The sequence below is a fragment of the Notechis scutatus genome, chromosome 10 (assembly GCF_049901735.1).
Source record: "Notechis scutatus isolate UNSWTSFEM ecotype Mainland chromosome 10, rNotScu1.2, whole genome shotgun sequence".
In the NCBI taxonomy this organism is placed as follows: domain Eukaryota; kingdom Metazoa; phylum Chordata; class Lepidosauria; order Squamata; family Elapidae; genus Notechis; species Notechis scutatus.
The window spans coordinates 3,079,717-3,101,114 of NC_142018.1; the positions used below are offsets into that span (position 1 = coordinate 3,079,717).

Consider the following 21,398-nt stretch of genomic DNA (forward strand, 5'->3'; position numbering starts at 1 on the left):
GATTGATCATCAAAGACAGAAAACCTCCGTCATTTGCATACTTTCATAGTCAATTCCAAGGATGATAGTTTTACTTCTTATAAATAGTTTGGTCTTCTTCATGTACATCAGAAGTGAAATGTCACTAACTAAACACATGAAAGAGAGAGAAATAGGGATATTTCATCACAAAGTGGAACAACGACTGATGACCTCCTTTTACTGATCCACTATAGAAAGCATCCTCACATATTGCATTATGGTGTGATGTGCTGGCTTGACATCCGTGGATAGAAAGATATTACAGAGGGTGGTGAGCACAGCACAAAACATCGTGGGCTATCTCCTGATACCACTAGATGACCTCGCTAGGGCTCGCTGTCTTAGAAGAGTGGGGAAAAATTCTCAGGGAACGACTCACGCCCCGGTCAGCCCTTCTTCACTCTCCTGCCATCGGGTAGGAGATAGAGAAGCAGAGCCAGCCGCACCAACAGGCTGAAGAACAGTTTCTACCCGTGGGCTGTCAGACTCCTGAATGGAAAATAACTTCATGTCAACATAGTATGATAGACTTGCAGGGCTGGCTTCTTGGTGCAATAAGATAGTGTGTTTATCACTGGATTAGAGGTTTTTCTTTTTTGTCTTCACTGTGAGTTGTATTGGGGGGATGCACGAAGGGAGACTCAGCCAATCTTATTGTACACATGTTGTACTCTGACAATAAAGGTTGATTTGGGTTTGGATTCAGATAAAGTTCTCTCATAGAGAGAAATGTCCCTGACCCATTTCTCCCCTTCCTTTTTTTGTTCCCCTGCAAGGTGGAGAAATTGCTTAAACAAGCGATCTCTTCCTGAGCTGCTTCTGTCTACAGCTCAGCGCTTTCCTAAAAAAAGTGCTAACCGCACATTAACAAGTTCAGCTCTGTGACCTTAATTAGTTGAGTGGAACCTTCCTGCCAGCTTGAGGTTGCTTGAAACTGACCAGACCTTAATTAGTTTCACACTGGAGGCTTTTGTTGTTAACCTCTGGAAACTTGGTTGTTAAAGTGTACACATTAGTTGGAAACATTACTATTGTATTTATGAATGGTCACTAAATGAAGAAGCTTATATAAGAGAGGCTGTATTAATTTCAGTTCCATTTGTCACTGTTCTTAACTTTTATTACTAGAATTTGCAGATCCTTTGTATTTGTATTTGTAACTGATGATTCCTCCTCCAATTTTAAAACCACGTTCATCTTCTTCCAATTCAGCGTCCCTTAATATATATTCTGCATATTGATTTAATAAATAAGATGAGCATGCAGCCTTGTCACAGTCCAGGAGCCCATACTGTGTTCTGTCCATACCAGGTTCTTCCCTCTGAGTGATAGTAATTCTAGTAGTCCCTGTTACTATCCTTAAGTGAATCCTCTCTGAGTTCATGAGGTGATGGCTCACCGTGATCAAAGTCATTCCTCAGATTAGTCCCCCCAACCTCAAGCCTCAAGAGACCACCACCTCTTCAATTCCCCCACCTGCCTATCTCCCCCATCTTTGCCCTTCTGGCCAGCTTGTCCAGTGGCCCTCCCAATGGTAATGGCAACTCCAGCACTGATGGTGTGAACTAGAGGCTTAGGGCCTGCTTCAGTGGTTTCAACCCACCATCCTCAGTCCTCTACTTCAGTCCCAATGCCTCTGACATTGCCTCAAGCCCCACGCTGTGGCCAGTGCCACGCTGGAAGGTCCCAGCCTCCTTGGTCGCAGCTGGCCCAACACCACAGTGCAAAGCCTCAGCATGGCAAGAACATGATGATCACACCAAGTTGTCCAAGAAGAAGTATCAATTGGGGGTGATGAAAGGTTGGGCAGTGGTGGCAGGGAGGCAGTCATAAAAGCCAGAGGCTCCTAATTTTTATCATGTGACCACTGGGGCATTGTGACTGTAATAAGTTCAAGGATCAGTTGCAAGTCCATTTTTTTTAGAAGCGTCCTTACTTTGAGTGGTTCCTGAAAAAATGGATGTTAAGTTGGGATACCTGTATAAAGTAATAGTTGGATTGGCAAAAGTTGCTAAGTCAATCTCCTGCTTCTTTTTTCTTCTCTAAGCCATACCATCATCAGTGATTTGAGCATAATTGTCCCATTGATTAAAGGGTTGTCTATGAAGTCTAGTAGACCATTGATTGCATTGTAAACAAGTACTGTTCTTGCAATCACCTCCCTAACTATAAAAGCAACACCATTCCTTTCTGAGTAGTAAAACGTGAGATCTTCTGCGTGTCCAATACTGGTCTATCTCAATTTGATGACTCCTAGGTGAACCATGCAAAGTCTCACCAGACTGTATCTCCGCATTTCAGTTTTTCCTTCACAGACAGAGTGACTTATTCTTGTAGTTACTGAATCACTTCTTGTTGAGAGTGGTCTGTGTTTTTGAATTGCGAACCCGGCCCTCCGACCACCCTTTACAGTGGTTCAATGATGGATTTCACTTGAGACTCCAGGTTAATATAGTATCCTTTGAGTGCAACTGTTCCATCAACTGCAAAGCCACTAAAGTGCCTCTTTAGAGTAGACCATATGTATTTATAAGATTATTATGAGAAACTTGGTTGAGTGCTCTGCTGAGATATATTACATATTTTATATTATTTCCAGGTGTAATATATCCAGAATATCCCCTAGTTCAACAATTACTTTAGCATAAAGATGGATATGGGTGGCCCTAAAATAATCCATGGGTCCCACCATGGACTCTCCAAAATTTTAACTTTTCACCTATGGTTGATTGATGCTATTTAGTAGGACTCTGTGAAGCTGCAAAGAATGAAGCATATCCCTCAAAGATGCTTCTCTTTGAGCTTCCAAAAGCAAAGGAAGGTTTTCTGGTTTTCTGGTTTTCTCTGGAGCCCCTCTCCTCTTTCTTCAGTGGACCATGTGAGATATGTTTCAAAGGGCTTTCCATTTTAATGGGGGAGAAACTAAGATTCCAAAAGGCAAGAAAACAAATAGCTCCAGAAGGACATTTTTTTCCCAATGGTTCCCTCATAATCAGGTGAAAGAAGTTTAATATGGAAAAACAGACAATTGGAATTGAGAAGAAAACTGAAGTGGAGCTATATACAAATGATGTTCATAAAAGAGCTTTAAATGCATACCTTATTATTAAGAATTGAAACAGAAGATCAGCAAGTTAAAAACTGCATGGTAATTCTCCAACATTTTTCCCAAGGAGAAATATGAAAATATGGGAGAAAAAGGGGAAAACTAATTTTTAAATTTATACTGTGTCATAATTTTAGAACATTTTAATAAAATGTTCTTTTGTCAGTATATGATACTGTTCAAGCTGTCAAAATGTACAAAGAAATATCAAACTGATTTGAAGTGTGAAAAAGAAGAGGGGACTTTTTATCTTTGTCAAAAAGCAAAGAAATCCATAGAATAATGCAAAAGATATTATGCATTTAATATTATTATTTAATATTTAGTGTTATTTCTGTTGGGTTTTATGGACATTGAACTAGAAAAGAAATATGGAAAATTAATATTGTATATGGTAACTGCAGCAAGGTTATTGTATGCACAGAGGTGGAAGACTAATGAAATACCTAGCAGAAAATTGAATTATAAAATTGACAGAGCTCACAAAAATGGCAAAGCTGACTTGTTTGATTAGAGAAAAGAAAGACTGTTTTAAAAGATGAAAATCCTTATATGGACTTTCTGCTGAAAGAAGAACACACTGAGCTGATGGTTTATGCATTTGGGATTAGAAAGGGTTAAAGAGGGAGGGGACAGAGGAGGATGGCAACTATTCGATAGAAAGGAAAGCAGAAATCAAATTTCTATCTTCCTTCCTTCCTTTTCCTATCACCTATCATCTTTTTTTTCCTTTAATATTTTACATTTTATTGCATTCAAACATTCTATAAGTAAATAAACAAACAAACAAACAAATAAAGATTTTCTCTTCAGGGCTATGCAATAGAGGGGCATCCGAACAGAGTCCTGCTAACTGTATATGTACTATGTGGGTTGGAATGCCTTGGAGATAACCTAGTTAAACTCCTGTTGGATGCTACCTCAATCACACTACAATATCCTAACAGGTGGCGTTTACAAATGTCTAATAAGCAGCAGTTTTTCTACACTGTCATAGTTCCTACTATTCAGCAACCATGTCCATGACTCTATGACCTCTTGAAATCTGAACAGAGCTTGTTCCAATTAAAAAGTCTACTGTAGCCAATTCATCTTGACTGGAAGGACACAGGCCAAGGAGGCATGTGGTTTTCTTCACAGAATCACAGAGTTGGAAGGGACAGGTTAGGTAACTGAGTCCAACTCCCTGTTATGGGCAGAAATCCAAAGATATTAATAACCTTTGGATCCTCAGCTTCAGCTTGTCATGAGTTCCATGGTGGGACTCTTCTTCTTTGAAGCATTCTCTGACATTCAGTTGGCATCTGCTTCTGTTAGTCAACTCTGCCATTCCACATCCAGCCTCTCGAGACAGACAGAACAGATCCTGGCTTTCTCTGCCATGCCTTTCAGATATTTGAAGAGGGTTGGCATTTTTTTCAGGACTATTGTAACTCAAGACCTAAAATGGACACCTAACATCAAAAACGTCATCAAAAAAGCACAGCAAAGAATGTTCTTTCTGCGCCAACTCAGAAAGCTCAAACTGCCCAAGGAGCTGCTGATCCAGTTCTCCAGAGGAATGACTGAGTCTGTCATCTGCATCTCTATAACTGTCTGGTTTGGTTCTGCAAACCAACAGGACAGACATAGACTTCAGAGGATAATTAGGGCTGCAGAAAAAACAATTGCTACCCACCTGCCTTCCATAGAGGACCTGGATAGCATGAGTCAAAAAGAGGGCTGGGGAAATATCTATAGACCCCTCACATCCTGGACATAAACTGTTTCAACTCCTTCCCTCAAAACGATGCTAAAGAGCACTGCACATCAGAATAACTAGACACAAGAACAGTTTTTTTCCTGAATGCCATCATTCTGCTAAACAAATAATTCCCTCAACACTGTCCAACTATTTACAAAGTCTGCACTACTATCACTATTAAACTTTTCATCACTCCTTATCACCCACCCCCTCCCACTTGTGGCTGTATGACTGTAATCTTGTTGCTTGTATCCTTATGATATTGACTGTTTCCTCGTATGATTTGATTGCTTATTGTTCCCTGTGACTATCATTAAGTGTTGTACCTGATGATTCTTGACTCTTGACGAATGTATCTTTTCTTTTATGTACCCTGAAAGCATTTGCACCAAGACAAATACCTTGTGTGTCCAATCACACTTGGCCAACAAATGAATTCTAATTCTAAGCCTGTGTAATTCCTTCAATTTATCTTCAGAGCAATTAACTTCTAGAACCTTGACCAACCTTTTTGCCCTTCTCTGATATTGTGCTACTTTCCGTGAATTTTTTTGAAAAGTCTAGTAACCACAACAAACATGCTATTTAAATTGGGAAGTGATCAAAGCAAAATCAACTAGAGGAACTATTACTTCCTCTAATTTGGAAATTATACTTCTGTTGATAAAATCTAAAACTGCATTTGCTTCTTTGTACTATCATCACGCTCCTGGCTCATGCTCAGTTTTCCATCAACTCTGATTTCAACCTCTTTTTCACAAGAACCATTGCTAATCCAGGGATCTCGAGTCTCGTCCTGCATGCTTGATTTCAGTCAATCAGATTAGAGCTGGAAGGGACCTTGGAGATCTTCTAGTCCAAACCTCTGATCAAGCAGGAAGTCCTACATCATTTCAGACAGGTAACTGGCCAGTCTCTTCTTAGAACCTCCTACAACTTCTGAAGGCAAGCTGTCCCACTGGTTAATTTTCCTCACTGTTAGGAAGTTTCTCCTTAATTCCATTATTACAGCTTTGCTATAATCTAGGTATATCATGTCTATAGCATTAGAATTTATTAAGGGAGCTAACCAAAGCAGAATAAGGTAAGATTAGTCTGGAAAGATTTTATCTTATCACATCCATGCTGATTTATGATAATTTATTGCTTTGTTTTCAAGATGTTTGCTAAACAATATATTTATGAGATCCTCTAGATGGGGGGGGGGGGGGGGGGGTGGTTTTTTTTGGGTGTGTTTTTTTTGTGTTTTTTTGGGGGGGGGTTTTTTTTGTTTTTTTTTTTTTTTTTTTTTTTTTTTGTTTTTTTTTTTTTTGGGGGGGGGGGGGGGGGGGGGGGTTGGGGGGGGGGGGGGGGGGGGGGGGGGGGGGGGGGGGGGGGGGGGGGGGGGGGGGGGGGGGGGGGGGGGGGGGGGGGGGGGGGGGGGGGGGGGGGGGGGGGGGGGGGGGGGGGGGGGGGGGGTGGGGTTTGGTTTGGGGGGGGGGGGGGGGGGGGGGTTTTGGGGGGGGGGGGGGGGGTGGCGGGGGGGGGGGGGGGGGGGGGGGGGGGGGGGGGGGGGGGGGGGGGGGGGGGGGGGGGGGGGGGGGGGGGGGGGGGGGGGGGGGGGGGGGGGGGGGGGGGGGGGGGGGGGGGGGGGGGGGGGGGGGGCGGGGGGGGGGGGGGGGGGGCCGGGGCCGGGCCGCCCCGGGCCCGCGGGCGCGGGGGGGGGGGTTTTCCTGTGGGGGGGGGGGGGGGGCCCCTCCTTCGTTTTTTTTTTTTTTTTTTTTTTTTTTTTGGGGGGGGGGGGGGGGGGGGGGGGGGGGGGGGGGGGGGGGGGGGGGGGGGGGGGGGGGGGTTTTGTTTTGGGCCTCGGTCCGTTTTTTTTTTTTTTTTTTTTTTTTGGGGGGGGGTGTGTTTTTTTGGTTTTTGGGGGGGGGGGGGGGGGGGGACATGGGTTTTTTTTTTTTTTTTTTTGTGGGGGGGGGGGGGGGGGTGTAGTTCCCCAAATCTTTTTCCCCATCTTTTGCAAATTCCGCTATTTTGCTATCATCTGTCACTTCAAAAGTTCTCTGGGATATTTCAAAAATAATGAAAGTTCAGCCAGATCATCTGGTACTTCCTTAGATGTAATTATTCTGGCTGCAGAAAGTTAATCCATCCTTTCTAGATGTCCTTTCTGACCTGCTTTCTATAGTTTCAAGCTTCAGTTCCTCCTCTTCATACTCAGAACTGCTTTGCCTGATGACCCCAGGGGCCCCATTTTTTGTGCAGTTTCTATTTAAAGTCAGCATTGCTGCCTGAAGAATTTGTTACCAAAGGCCTCTTTCCCTACATTTGACCACATTAACAATCTTTTTTCTCTTCTTCACTGTCATCCCAACCTTTTCATGAGCCTTAACTCCAGTGAAAATCAAAGACCAAAACAGACACTGTCATGCTAGAGAGTGTAAAATCTCCTGGAGCCATAAGAAAAAAAAAAAAGATTGGAATCCTGCCCAACTGCTTCAGAGGTGGGTCATCTGCGGGGAACAGAAGACCTAAAAGGGAAAGGTCTTTTGGTTATGACATTGAAAGTGTCTTCAAAAAAGATTATATTTGGCTACTATTTCTTAAAAGCCTAAGTCACCTTCTCCTCTCCTCCCTTCCCTTCCCTTCCCCCTTTCCCCTCCCCCATCCTCCCCTTCCACCCCTTCCCTTTTTTCCTCCTAAAATTTCCTGCAAGTGAAGCATTTATTTCTGGGTCAACCAACCAGCCTGACATTGTGGGCTGAGAGACCTGGCTTTCATGCCTCAGGTGAGACTCAAACTCACAGCCCCTTTCTTCTAACCTTCACCATTGGCTCTAAGTCACCAGCCACCATGAACCATTAAATCTTTCTTGACATTTTGACTTAAATCTCTCGACCAAAGAATAAGGTGGCAAAGTCAATTCTTTTACCAAAGATATGTGGCTAGGGCCAAATTAAATCATATCATGGATCCAAAAAGCTTGACATTAAATAAATAAGAAGCAAAATGGTTTTCTTTGGTAGACTTTGTCGTGGATTCATAAATAGCAAGCTCCATTATGATGTGGATGATACACCATTCATAGCTATTTTAAGATTTTACAGCCAAAAAAGCTAAAATACCGTATTTGCCGGCGTATAAGATGACTGGGCGTATAAGACGAGCCCCCAACATTTCCACTCAAAATATAGAGTTTGTTATATACTGGGCGTATAAGACAACCCCCCCACTTGGAGGCATGTTTTTCAGGGCAAAAAAGTCGTCTTATACGCCAGCAAATACGGTACTTTGATCTGATTGCTTGCTTTCATGATTGCAACTTGTTCATGCGATGGGTACTTGGAGATCTTAAAATTAAGAATTTAAATTCCTAATGTAATCTACCACTGATGGATATTAAATATTGATGGAACCTTCCCTTATTGCAAACCTGGCATTTGACCTATGGTTAGCAAAGAACATCCAGAGTATACTGATCTCTGGAGATCTACAGTTGCTTTGTCTTCTGTGTATAAATGATTTCATATCTATCAGCTCACATCAGGTTTGGTAACTTCAACAACTCAATTAAGCTATTTATAAATGAGCTGCAGAATCATGTCGCCAAGGTTGCAGAGCTGCCAGGAACGGAGGAAACCTCTGATTATCTGGTGAGATAATCTACTCCCAAAAGCCAACCATGGTCAATGCTTTGGGGCTTTGGGGAAAGAGGATTCCGTTAGCATTATGAGATGGATGATAACATCCTTGGTGATATGCAGAGCTACCACATCTGCATGGGTCCTTAGAGGGAAGCTGAAGATTATTATTAGAGAGTCTTTGAATAGTAGAAGTTTGAATGCCTCATTATTAATTATATTGTGCAGCTGTTTACAGTTGTTTCAATAAGAGGGACTCTTCTTGAATTTCAGGGCACTGTTGTCACACTCAGGGTCTTCCAGACAAAATCCTAGACGAATATCAATGTCTCAGTCAAAAGAGGAAACAAAGCCACATGGTTAATAGCCTGAAAGCTTTTGGAGGTTAGTGGCTCAAAGGGAATGGAGAAGCCACTGCAGGCATCAGGATGAGCTTTTGGGTATCATTTCCCATGAAGGCTGACTGGTGAGGTTCAAGTTACCCCACAATGTCAAAGCAAGACAGAGGCGGCCTCTGAAGACTTTCTTCTCCCTTACAGTGACACCACTTTACCCATATTGTATCTGAATTAACGATTGTATGAGATTGAGACAAATTCCTTTAAATGTTTGTTCTAAAAATCATTTCAACATAGTAAAAGTATGGATGCCATTTGGAGATATTGCACGCCTTGGTAGCCATGAGCTTTGTGCAGTTATTCCCTGGCCATCCGTAAGGAGGACAAAAGATGAGCTACTGGGTCTACCAATACAGAAGGGTCGGCTTAATGCCAGAACGCCCCAGTTTAAGCAGCCCAGTTGGTCAAATCTTCTGGATTTTTTTTTAAACAGCATAAACAAATGTAATTGAATGCATTGTTCCAGTATGGATATTTTGCATTTACCTTTACATTTATTTATTATTAATTATTATTAAAGCATAAATACTTTCCCAAAGAGGTATCTACAGAGCTTCAACATGAAAGAAAAATAATTTTAGAAATAATAATAATAATAATAATAATAATAATAATAATAATAATAATAATAATAATAATAATAATATTTTGCCAGATCTCCTAAGACAATCCTATCTCATGATTTCAGTGTCCTGAGATGCAATTTTTCTGACTTCTCAGTGGAAAGTTTTACAAGACCTTTTGGCCTCCGGTGCTTGAAAAGATTGCTCAATGCCAGCAGAACCTGTTCCGCACAGGTAGAGTCAACCTCTCTGCTCCTTTACAAGTGGGGCAGACGCTGCGGTTCTGATTCACTGAAAGAGAAAGATGGAAAAAACTGGTTTAGCATTCAGGCTAGTGCAACACGTGAACCCCGAAATGTTCTATACCATGATGGACCTAAAGGAGAAGCAGCAGCTCACCGAGGAGCCCAAAATGTCTCCTTTAGCAAGCTGTGCTTGTCCTTCCTTACTATAACCATATTATAAGCTTCTAGGAAATGGACATGCCCACTCGCCCCGTCCCCGGGAACCATCTTCTTCCGATCTTTCTCCCCTGTGCTTCCCTCTCATATTTGTTTACCACCCTGGAGCTCTGCTTGTCACCCAGATTAGGAGCATAATGAGAATGCCGGAAGGGAAGGGAAGGGAAGGGAGACACAAAGACTAGTGGTGTCACTAGTGTGTCCAAGGTGTCATAAAGAAACTGAATCTTCCAGCCCTCGAAGTCACCACCTGCTTAATCATTGCTTCAGTCTTGCTATAATCAACATGTCAATAATTAGCCTAACTACATCGCAAAGCTCCCAGAGATGAGAGAGATAAAATATACTTGGTGTTCTGGCCTGTTTTCTGTGTGCTTTTTCCAATTGGAGAGTAACTACAGAATTTGTGCCCATTAGATAGAAGAGCAGGAGGATTAGCACATGCCAGAAAAAAATTGAAGCTGTGCCTCCTTGCTTTGCCTTTGTGTCAGGAAAGGGAGGACACCAAAGAAGAAAAGAAAGAAAAAAATGGTCTCCCAGGAGCAGGCTCTCTGCCCACGGACAAGCTGACATGGGAAAGTGGTGGGGATAATGGGCACATGAAAGGAACATAACCGTATGCAGCAGGAACATAACCGTAACCAAGAGTGGCACAGCTGGTCTCAAGTTCTGGTCTCCTGCTCTGAGTACCTGTGTGTGTTTATAATCACTGAGTATGCCAGCTCAACTTTGCCAACAGAGTAACAATTGACTGGCCAAGATAGGGGGCGTGCATAAGCACACCAACGTGCCTACCGTCCCTGTCCTATTGTTTCTTTCTTTCTTTTTTTCTTATTCGTATCCATTTCATGTATTCATAACCATGTTTATACTTATATCTGTTATCTAATAATCACTTGACAAAATAAATAAATAAATAAATAAATAAATAAATAAATAAATAAATAACCTATTGAGATTGGATCAAAGAAGTCACATATTTACTTCTTCACTCAGAAATTTTGCACTGGACCCGGGACTTGGGTTCCTTATTGTTATGCTCCCTGTTCCTCAAACCCTGCAAGATCTCAAGGTCTTGATGGCACAGGATGACAAAGGTTTTTCTCAAGCTCTCATTTCTCGTCCCCCCTCCCTTGATTCAGGGTTTCTATTATTTTCTCTGAATGACAGCAGTCTGGGCCTGCTCAGTCACAGGGATGGATGACTCACAAGCTCATTTGAACAGCAAGAAGCCAGAAGGTGCTCCTTGCTTCTTCACCTGTACTAAGATGAGCAGCGATTAAATTTTACAAATAAATAAATAAGTGTCTTTACTTCTGCAGCTGTACAGCAAGACGGACTGAGCTCGAAAACCAACTAAAATTCCATCTCAGCCAATAATGTTTGGGGCACTACAACTGGCATCATAACCCTGGTCACCACGAAAGAAAAAAGATGCTGGGACCCTAGAAAGAGTACAGAGAAGAGCAAGAAAGAAGGTTGGGGTCTGAAGGCTAAATCGTATGATGAATAAATAAGGGAATTAGGGGTGTTTAGCCTAATGAAATGAAGGCTTAGGGGTGACATTATAGTCATCTTCCAATACTTGAAGGGCTATCACAGGGAAGAAGGTGACTTTTCTCTCACAGGGGGGGGGGGGGGGGGGGGGGGGGGGGGGGGGGGGGGGGGGGGGGTGGTCCCTAAGGCAAGGTTGACTTATTCTCTAAGGCACCTGCAAGCAGGACAAGAAGTAGTGGGTGGAAGTTTGTCCAAGAGAGAGACCACCCAGAAGTAAGAAGAAATTTTGTGACAGGGACAACAATTAATGAATACTTGCCTCCTGGAGTTGTTGTCATCATTGGAGGTTTTCTAAAATAGACTGGACAGCCATCTGGCTGGAATGGGACAGGAAAATTATCAAAGAGATCCAACCTGGAATTAAGGAGAAAGTTCCTGACAGTGAGAATAATTTGTCATTGCAACAACTTGTCTCCTGAAATTGTGGATGTTCCATTGCTGGAGGGTTTCAAGAAAAGATTGGACAACCATTTGTCTCCGATCAAATAAGGACTCCTGCCCTGGGCAGGGGTTGAACTAGAAGACCTGCAAGATCCCTTCCAAACAAAACATTGCTGGCTTCTAGCAATCACCTTATTCATTTCTAGGTACTCGGAAATCTACTGCTTAGTATCTTTCCCAGGAATTTCCCAGGTATTGGGGTTATTCTGATTGGTCTGTAGTTTCCTGGAACCCCTTTTTGAAGACAGGAAAGGGGGTTCTCTTTTGTAGTCCTCTGGTATTTCCCCCGTGCTCCAGGAGCTCTCAAAGATTTCATTTGGTGGTCCTACAATCACATTTGCCAGCTCTTTCAATACCTGTGAGGTAAATAATCTGATCTCAGAGATTTGAACTCATCTAAAGTGGCTAAATGTTCCCTTACCAATTCCTTGTCCACCTCTCCTGAATTCCAGATCTGGTGGGGTGGTGGTGAATGGAGAGGGAGCCAGTAGAATAATTTTATATTGCTATACAGCAGACTGTCAGAAAAGAGAATGCACAGTATGAGCATAAGAGCAGAAAGATGCTTCTTCACATGTGTTTGAAATGAAAAGGAAAAAAAATTGGTGTGCCAGCTGCTTAATGAAGGTAGCAAAATGCTAAGAAGTAAAAAAAGTAAATGCAGAACTATTCTGTTTTCTCCGAGATGAACGCCTGTGTTTCATCAGGCAACTATGAAGAGGCAGGATGGAACTTTAAGACTGAAAGAAATACAGTCAGGAAATCCCTCTTTACTTCAAAGGGGTCTCATTCCATTAGGGCCAGATGAATGCCACCTGAAGGTGCTGAAGGACTGGATGAGGAAGTCTGGCAGAGGGGTGAAGAGCCAGACTTTTGGAGCAGTGCCAGCGCTGTCCCCGTCTTCAAAAGGGAAACAGTAGGGTCCACAGAACTGCAGACGTCAAAACCACAATGGATTATATGAAGAATAGATCATAAAGAGACTGATCTGTATGTACATTGAAAACAGTGTGGTAATGATTAGACGTCAACATGCTTATGTCAAGAACAATCTGGTTTCGTTCTAATTTGGAAGAAGAATTGGAGGTGACAGATGTCAGCTTTATGTCAATTTGTAAGTTATACAAATTTGAATAGCATAGCTGATGCCACAGAACAGATAAATAAAATTTAACATTATCTTGTTAGCTTGGAAAAATGGACTGTAAAATGACAATGAAATTTAATAGCAACAAAGGGAAATTGAATAGACAACTATAGGATCCGAACTACCTGCCTTGGCAATGATATTTGTAAAAATGATCTTGGAGTAGTAGTTGATTGCAAACTGCATATCAACCAGCAGGGTAATTGGCAAGAAGAGGAAAGAAGAAAAGTGGGGGGAGGGGAGGAGAAGGAAAGAGAAAGAGGGGGAGCGAGAGGAGGAGGGTAAATACAATGTGAAGCTGTGTCCAGGGGGAGAACAACCTCCACAAGACGGAAAGAAATTTTTTCCCCTTTGTTCTGTGTTGATCAGATTCCAGCACTGGATATGGAATTGGAATCAATGGATTAAGACTCCCTTCCACATTTTTGATCCTGTGACCGCTACAGGCTGGCAAGAGTGCTTGGCTGCCCTATTCCAACTGAAGAAAAGGGAGAAAAGAGGATGGGGCCAATTAATTTCACGGGTCTTTGGAACTGATTAAAAACAAAACTCTTGAAACCATAAGGGAGACTGAAATTTTACTGGTCATGATTTGGTTTTTGTTGTTGTTGCTCAGTTGCTAAATTGTTTCCTACTCTTTGCAATTCAATTTTTTTTTTTTTGCCAGAGCCTCCTATCCTTCACTAGAATTTGTCCAAGGAGTCCTCTCTTCTCCTTTGGTGGCCAAAGTGTTTGAGCTTCAGCTTCAGTATCTGTCCATCCAAAGGACAATCAGGGTTGATTTCCTTTAGGATTGATTGATTTGATCTTCTTGCAGTCCAAGTGATTCTCAAGAGATTTCTCCAACACATGATTTGGTTCATTGTTTCCAAGAAATAAAAAAGGAGGGAGGGAGGGATTGGAGGCAGATCATGTAAAGGTGAGAACATAATTATTATATCACCAGGTTCAGATCTGCTTGAGGTGGGGACAGGCTGGGTCTCAGGGATTATCCTCTCACTAAGAGGGTGCTGGGGCCATGGGTGCATTACATGTGGTGATCCAGATCCCACTGTGTTTCTCTATAAATCAGATGGATTTGTAACTGGCTGAAAAACTGTACTCAATGAATAGTCCTTAATGGTACTACATCTACTTGGAGGCAAGTAATCATTGGAGTACTACAAGGGTCCATCTTAGGCTGAGTACTCTTCAATATCTTCATAAATGACTTAGATGAGGAAATAGAAGGGGAACTTACCAATTTTGCAGATGATACTAAGCTGGCAGGAATAGCTAACACCCAAGAAGATAGGCTCAAGATCCAGATGGATCTTGATAGACTTGTACATTGGCCCTATCTTACAAAATGAAATTCAATGTAGAGAAAGGTAAAGTCTTACACTTAGGTAGGAAAAACCAAAAGTACGCATATAGACTGGATGAAACCAGGCATAATAGCAGTAACTCTGAGAGGGATCTTGGAGTCTTAGTGGACAACCAGTTAAATATGAGTCAACATTGTGCAGTGGCAACCAAAAACATCCAGTGCTAAGTTGCATTAACAGAGGGATACAATCAAGGTCAAGTGAGGTAGTAATACCACTCTATAAAGCCTTAGTAAGACCACACCTAGAGTACTGCATCCAGTTTTGGTCTATAAAAAACACTATAAAAAATGTTGAGACTCTAGAAAAAGTGCAGAGAAGAGCAACCAGGATGATTAGGGGACTGGAGGCTAAAACATACAATGAACGGTTGCAGGAACTGGGCTTGGCTGGTCTAGTGAAGAGAAGGACCAGGGGAGACATGATAGCAGTGTGAGATATAAGACCCCCCCCAATAAATTTATACTCACAATATGAAGACAAATCTGGTGGACAGTTTCAAAGTTCTATTGAAGAAAAGAAAAGCAGTTGCAAGCACGTCTTACAAGACTCTTCCCAAGTGGATTGAGAACAAGAAGAGCAAAATTCCATATTCAAACAATGCATTTATACCCCTGCACAGAACATGGCACGCCTAAGGGGCCCTCCCCACTCCACTTATTTTCTTAGGTTATAAGATGAACTAAACTATAGGCTTAAGGGTCAACATGACATTGTTTTCTGTGCCTCAGTGTCTTAACTTGTTTCACTGCTGGGCTTTACCTAGGGAAGATGTCCCTTATTTTATTTACTTGTTGCCTAACCCTGGGCAGATCTTCCTGTTTTCCAATAAGATTGTAACTGAACACATTTTGGGTTTTAGGATGGGTTTTTTTATATGTAACAGAAAGAGTAAAGAGGAATCTTCTAGCTTAACCATATTTAAACTACGTAAAATCCTTCTGAGGTCAGTAAAATGAGAGACAAATTGTTGGGGTCAGATATGCTGACTCTGTAAACCGCTTAGACAGGGCTATAAAGTCCCGTGAAGCAATGTATAAGTCTAAGTGCTGTTGGTATTTTGCCATTTCTCAAGCATGCATCTCCCTAAATTGCTCTCCCTGTGCAAGCCTGATGGGGCATGGTGTAAAATGAGGTAAATTGCAAGTTTCTCATCTACTTTGCTGCTCCTTCTTCATCAAGAAATGAGCTTCCTCATGGAGGGCCTGCAGAAACCCCAAATTACGTAAAATGGGTAAGGCAGGGACTGTAAAGCAGCAAATTCTTAGCAGGTCTGCGGCTGCAATTACAGGAAATTTAATGAAGGCCTGATATTTTTTTTCCAGAGCAACAACAAACACAGCGGGAAATAAAAACAGAATTACAACTGCAAGGGTTATTACTGCAGTATAAAATTTACAGATTTTAATTTACAGAAGCTCAAGGAAGAGAGCGAGCAAATGAAGAGGCTTATTGCCCTGAATCCAGGGTGATGAGATGAGCTGGGCTTATTCACTGAGATTTGTCTGCTGAACTAAAAATTCTGTAAAGCTTCTTAATGTTGAAGTATTGCAGAGGGTCACACCGCATGGAGGTCGACACTGGGAAAGGGGACTTTCTCATTTTCAGGCCACCCCCTGACCCTCCTCTGTCTCCAGCCCAGCATAGTCCTGGCCCCCAATTCATTCTCCCTCCAAATTTAGCTCAAAGCTCAGCCTTCCAAGGAGGAATTTCTCACAGCCACCTCCATCCCTGAAGTCCAGGCATCTCCTGGTTGAGCAGGTAGCAGTCGTGGCTCTCTCAGTGGGCCCTTTCTCCTTCCTCTTTCCAACCAAGGGGCAGAAGGTCCCTGCCTTCCAGTCACCCTGCTTCCTTCTTTACGGCCTCACACAAAAAGCATCACCCCTTCTAGCCCTGCAGCTTTCCTTTCCTAGGGTCTCCATGAAAGGGACTGGCACAAAGGCCAAAGGACTAGGACTGCCACGGAGCAGAAATTTGCCAGGGGTGCCCAGACTCAACAAAGCCAATTGCAGCCCAGTTTGGGAATCAGAAGCGCAGAAGGGAGCAAAGCTAAATCTCCTCTCCAAAATTGCCATTTTCAGAGGGAATCAGAGGAATTTAAAACTTCCTACCCAGCCCTATTTCCAGTTTTTAAACAAGAAGGGGAAAACAGTTGCATTCAAAATTCAGCTAGGTGTGGGGATGTATTGCCCTGCGGTTTTCAGGGCTCAACATCTGGCACAGACATTTTTGAGAAGAGTTTGCACATCCTGAGCCTGAACCCTTCATCAGGATGCAAATCTTCCCCATGGATTCAAAGGCTGTCGTGGCTCAGTGAAAATAAATCAGAATATGTTGGCATAAAAACCAGGGAAACGCCAGATTCATGCTGCAAATAATAATTGCCCCAGAGAGCTTTCTGAGTCGGGTTCAAAGATCAGCTGTGTTTGATCAGTGTCAAAGTCTGTTCAGATCTGGTTCTTTCTGCCCCAATTCTGAATTATATAAAGAATCACCTCCACCCAAATCCCTTCGTCTTGCAACTAGAAGGAATGGAAAGTAATGCTGACTGGCACAGAAAAAAAATCCACATTTTGCCTCTAATGAGGACAAGGCACAATCTGATGCAAAGGTCACCTCGGGCAGCTATTGTAAGAAGAACCCTTGGGAATACTTAGGAAGAACTGAAGAAGGGATGGGACGATGCATTCACGTAAATGTATGCAGGGCAGTGGGTCTGCTCTGGTAACAGCAAAATATTAGAGGGAGAGAAATGATGTGAAGAGGCCATTCCAATGATAACTCTCCTGCAAGGAAAGATGCTGGTGCTCATAGAATGATAGAGTTGGAAGGAACCAGGGGTGGGATTCAATTTTTTTTACAACTGGTTCCGTCGGCGTGGCAAGGTGGGTGTGGCCATGTGACTGGGTGGGCATGGCTTCTTTTTTTTTTTGCAGTACCCCTCCCCAGGTTTTTTGCCTCCTGGGCCTCAGGGAAGCCTCCTGGGGGGGGCATTTTTGCTTCCAGGAATCTTCCCTGGGGCCCAGGAAGGTAAAAAAAAGAGCAGGAGGGGCACCCCCTGTGCTCCATTTTTGGGCCTCCTAGGACTCAGGGAAGCCTCCTGGGAGAAGCAGCAAGAGAATGAGGGGATCCCAGCACAGCTGATCATCAGAACAGCTGATCGTTGGGAAGGGGAAAAAAAAGAAATACCTGAAGGAGTGACTGGGTGGGGGAAAATGCAGTCAGCAATGTCAGGCATGTGCGCGATGTTGCACATGCGTGGTAAGGACTGACTGGTGGGAGGGGAGTGGTGGGTGGAAAGGGGTGGGGCCAGTCAGGGGCACAATTTGCTGGTTCTCCGAACTGCTCAGAATCATAACAACCGGTTCTATAGAACCGGTCTGAACCGGTAGAATCCTACCCCTGGAAGGAACCTAGGATGTCATCAAATCCAACCCTTTGTACACTTCAAGATTCACTACACCATCTCTGATGATGACAATATTTGAGGCCAGCCTTGTGCTGCAGTTTGGAATGACGGAGAGTGGGGAGACATGGCAATGACATCAAAATGGAAAAGACGGTGGGAGTTTTTCTCTCCCTCTAGGGACATTTAGCACCAACCCACAGAAATACTTTTTCACACAGTCCACTGTGAACTGGGGAGTTTGCTGCCAGCACTTGTGGGGATGGCAGCTAGTTGGGGTGGCTCTAAAGTAGGGTCAGGACTGGTTCATGGAGGACAAGGAAGTCCAAGGCTCCTAATGTAGATGGGCTTTGATGCCTCCAGAATACTAGGGATCTTGCTTTGTCTACTGCATGCTGGAAGCAAGTGTTGGATTTTTTGGCAGCCCAGGCTTGTGCCCAGCTGGCTTGTGGTGGGACAGAAGGCTTGGTTAGAAGAAAGCACAGTCAAGCCAAGGGGTTCTAAGAATTTCTCACCCAAACTTGTCTTCTTGTACCGCAAGAGCAGCCAAGCCTTTGTCTCCATTCTTCTGGGCCAGGAGAAATTCAAGAATGCCCTGTTGATTGATGAAATTTGCTGACCCAAAATGGTTTTTACATGTGAGCACAAAGCACACATGCAATGGGAAGAGATAGTCCTTCCCAGAGGATAATCCCAAACTCTTCCACCCTACAAGGTCCCAGCTGGGCTCAGGAAGGTACCATGGAAGGTGCAACTCAAACCTGGCAAATATCTTCGTAGTCCAACCGGAATGCTGAAATTCCATTCTTCTAATTCATCTTCATGAATTAACTACCTCTAGTGACATTTTAGTAAACAACAGGCAAATGGGCCTATGATCTCATCTGATCTAAGGTTTAAAAATGATTTAATTAAAAAAAAATCCCATTCCAGCAAATTACTCTTGCGTGTAGCCTTTGAAGATACACAATTAATGCTGTGTTTGCCCCATGCAGCATAATCCCTTGTGAATAAATAACAGAAGGAAAATTGCCTCTATCCCCCAGTTTGAACCAATTATAATCTTCTGAACTACATGGAGACCAGCCAAACAAGCATTGGTGGGCAAAGTTCAGCCAGGCTGCTTCTTCACAGTCATTGGTGGTGCTGGGAGGAGATGGCTTGGATCACTTCATAATGGGTAGCTATATATATTTGAGAAACAAATAAAGAAATAAATAAAATCAACCAAACTCATATGCAATTTTACTGAGGAAATGTTCACACAGAAAGAAGACACTGACCTTTAACCATATTCCTTTAATATTCATTTTAAGACATGTGGTTCCAGAGAATCAGACTGTAAACACATCTAAAGAACATAAGGTTAGTGGAAATATATTCATTTTATTAATTAATATCCTAATAGGGATAGATACATTTCCATTTGTAATAAAGCCAGATAAATCTGTGTGAATAATTTTATTTATACTTTTAAATGGTTAGCTAATTATTTAGTATAGACTTTATTGTCCCTACTAAGAAGTGAGATATGTCTATGAGATGCCAATTGCTGGGAGTTGTTTTTTTTACTCAATTTAAAGATCAGAATTATCTTAGACGTTTTCCTTCCCTGTTGGCAAGTGGTCCTTCTGATGCAAAGTATTGCTGAAAAGTAGAAATCCATACACTAAAAACTCTTTAAATTCTTTGTAAAATTCCTGTTACAGTCCATCAAGGCCTGGATATTTTCCATTTTGAATAGTTTTAAAGATCAGAGATTTCTGAAATAGAGAAAAGACATTGTTTATCCAATCTTGCCTCTTATTTACAATCTGTTTATATATTCTATGTTGGTATATAATCATTAATAATAAATCATTAATATTTGTAGTAAAAGTAATGCCTAAATGTTGGAGAGGCTATAAAAAAAAGGAATCATTTTTCATTTGTGGTAATCACTGATAAAGCTATACCTTTTGATGTAAAATTCTTGGGGAGATAAATACCATTATGAAACAAAGAACGGAATACTCCACAGAATTTGGCTACTGCATTTCTTTACAGGACGAAACCTGAAGCTTAAATGTAAGGAATCTATTATCTATTTAATTTTAGAGGGTAAAATAATAATTGCCCAGTACTGGAAAGTCTAGATAATGTAACAACTGAGATGTGAATGAACAAGAGCTTTTCAATTGCCAGGTTAGAAAAAAAAATGCAGACAAAAGATGCAGGAATCACAATTATCCATCTGGTTCAGTTCCAAGCTGGGAGAAAGGCACTGGAAACATGCAGGCTGATTGGAAAGATGATTCAATTAGGAGGCAGAACCACCAGCATTTATGGTTCTGGGCAGCTGACAAAATGGGAGTTGAGAGTGGAGGGGTTTATACCTCCTCTTGGGCTTTGCACTTGAGTTCCTGTTCCTGTGCAAGAACATGTATTCAATTGGCTGTTGTCAGATTCCTATGGGGTCATGTAGGGGTCATAGCTGACTCTATAGGCAAAAGAGGAAATGCAAATCCTAGGCGCTTGTCTGAGCTAATCTGGTCAATCTCTGGTTTATTGTTTTATCTGAGCTCCCAGGTGAAGTTCAGACTGCTCTGGGATGGTGGGGCTTGTGTTCTGAAAAGGGTGTTGGGCAATTCCTACTGTGGCTTAATGGCTTTCGTCCTGTGTTGGATCTTGGGTGAGGGCCTGCTTCTCATCCTGCCATTCTGCCTTTGTTTCAAAGTATCCTGTCTTGAATGGATTACGAAATCCGCATTTCTAAAAGCTGCCTCCTCAGCTTCTGCTTGGGGGCAGGGAGACTGGGGCTGCTTCCTGCATCTACAAAACACGTTTCTCCATTTCTCATTTAGAGAAATATAATATTCTGTCTTTTTAAACATTCCTCAACATTTTTCATTCTTTGGGGGAGGGGGGGGGGCTTCCCACACTATCAAATTTGGATGAATTTTATAGTTAACCTCAATAGCAATAGACCATAATGTAGTAATACTTAAATTTAAGGATTTTGTAAATGTGTACATACACAGTTAAAAATAAAGAGGGCAGTGGCCTCTGAACACTTTCACCCAAAAAGCAGCTAAGGGGATGGCTGCCCTGCGTCGCCCACCTACCCTGGCAAAAAATATATGTCCCTGGTCTGCTGGAGACTCATCTCTCCTCATCTCTTGGGCCTCACACGCATCCCCCACACACCCACAACTCTGGCAAGAAATGTGACAGGTGGCCATGGGGGGAGTGAGGAAACAGCAGTTTTTGTTTTCTGAGGGGAAAATGAAACTCTGCTGGGGGCAACAGAAATCAAATCTCCCCTCTTGCCTTGCTGATGATGGCTCCTTGGCTGTTGCACCAAATGCACCACACACTAACTGGGAATAAGAGTCATCGTCACCCTCCCTCCCTCCCTCCCTCCCTCCCCCCGCTTCCTGGTTTGCTGTGGATTCTTTCAGTAAGAACATTCATTTGAAATAAACGGTTTCCAGCTCCTGCTTAAATGAGGTGAGAGGCAGTTTGAGCTGAGAAGTTGAAGAAAGGCTGACATTTCCTGTACAGCTCCTGCTATCCCTTGTGGGT

The 21,398-nt window shown here is 42.7% G+C and overlaps 2 long non-coding RNA genes across 6 annotated transcripts in view; both read left to right on the top strand.

Annotated features, from left to right (window-relative positions):
- Nucleotides 1-21,398, top strand: part of LOC148129734 (uncharacterized) — a 795,631-nt gene that overhangs the window by 93,456 nt on the left and 680,777 nt on the right. The gene's annotated exons all lie outside the window — the stretch shown is intronic.
- The window catches only part of LOC148129735 (uncharacterized), a 44,072-nt gene continuing 41,640 nt past the window's right edge, over nucleotides 18,967-21,398 (top strand). For all 5 annotated transcript variants that reach the window (XR_015750699.1, XR_015750697.1, XR_015750696.1 and 2 more), the window contains exons 1-2: nucleotides 18,967-19,014; nucleotides 19,151-19,199. This is a non-coding gene — a long non-coding RNA (uncharacterized LOC148129735). The remainder of the gene's footprint in view (nucleotides 19,015-19,150; nucleotides 19,200-21,398) is intronic.